At 46.6% G+C, this 1,334-nt stretch overlaps 1 pseudogene; it reads right to left on the bottom strand.

Moving 5' to 3' along the window:
• Positions 1 to 635: 635 nt before the first annotated feature.
• On the bottom strand, positions 636 to 991 carry LOC122231288 (annotated as a pseudogene).
• Positions 992 to 1,334: the final 343 nt, after the last annotated feature.

Raw genomic sequence — 1,334 nt, 5'->3', positions numbered from 1 at the left:
TGCTTCCAGAGTAGTGGCTGTGTGTGACCCCAGGGAGCTGTGGAAGGAAGCCTCAGCTAAATGCAGTTCTGATGTCCTTGAGCAAATCTCTCAGCCTCTCCAACCCCATTTCCTCACAGTGAAATGAAAAAACCAGATGATGTTTTTTTCTAAGGTCTTTCTGATTTTAAGAGGTGGAGGGGGGGGTCAATGAGTGGTAAACAGCAAAGCGAATAAAACTGGGAGGGGTTTTTTTCTTCCCTCCTTCTTTCCTTCCCCTTCCTTCCTTCCTTCCTTCCTCCCTCCCTTTCCTTTCCTTTCCTTTCCTTTCCTTTCCCTTTCCTTTCCTTTCCTTTCCTTTCCTTTCCTTTCCTTTCCTTTCCTTTCCTTTCCTTTCCTCTTTCCTTTCCTCTTTCTTTTCTCTCTTTTCTTTTCTTTTTTCTTTCCTCTTTCCTTTTCTCTTTCTTTTCTTTTCTTTTCTTTTCTTTTCTTTTCTTTTCTTTTCTTTTCTTTTCTTTTCTTTTCTTTTCTTTTCTTTTCTTTTCTTTCTTGTCCCATGGCAATTGTTCATTATAAAGGCAAACACTGCTCCTTAACAGTAGGAGAACAGGCACCAGGACCACCAAACTTTTTGGATTTGCAGTGCAGGGGATCAGCTACCAGCAAGGTCAGGTTGTGCTGGATGAGGATGTCTTTGAGCTCCTTCTTGGAAGCCTCATCCATGTATTTCTGATAATAGGCCACCGGGGCTTTGGAGAGGGACTAGCAGATTGCCTAAATCTGGGCCACATGACCACTACACGGACTTGGACGTCCACCCAGGCAAATCGCTCCTTGTCCAGAAGCAGAACAGGTTGCCGTAGCTTGTGCTACAGTGTGTGTGGCTCGATCGTCTCCAGGGGCCACCCATTCACCTTGATGAGACTGTTCCCCCTTTGCTGTGCACCACGGTCATGGCTGTCTTCTTGCGTCCAAAGACCTGCATGGACCACGGAGGAGCCTTGTACAGCATGGCTGTGAACGTTGATTATTTTCATACTTTAGATCCTTCCCTCAGCAAGGGCATTTCTCTGGTTTTTAGGAAGACAAGATAATTCCCTTCTTGGAGGCTGGGATTCTGGGGCCAAAGTCCCCAGCTCTCCCAGGCTGGCAGGGAATGCAGGGTCAGAGGACAAACAGCTACTCCTTCCCGATGCATGGAGGTGCGCTACTTGGGGCACCGAATTCTGTGGGATCTGGCCATGGTTGGTAGAGAGTTAATTAATGTCTGCAGGGCGAGTTAGCAGAAATAACAACTGCTTTGATTAAGGGAGAGAGAGGGCTATGAGCTTTGATTTCAGCAAAATGGACAAAGC

The sequence above is a fragment of the Panthera tigris genome, chromosome D1 (genome assembly GCF_018350195.1).
Source record: "Panthera tigris isolate Pti1 chromosome D1, P.tigris_Pti1_mat1.1, whole genome shotgun sequence".
NCBI classification, from domain to species: domain Eukaryota; kingdom Metazoa; phylum Chordata; class Mammalia; order Carnivora; family Felidae; genus Panthera; species Panthera tigris.
This window is presented reverse-complemented; position numbering and strand designations above follow the sequence as displayed.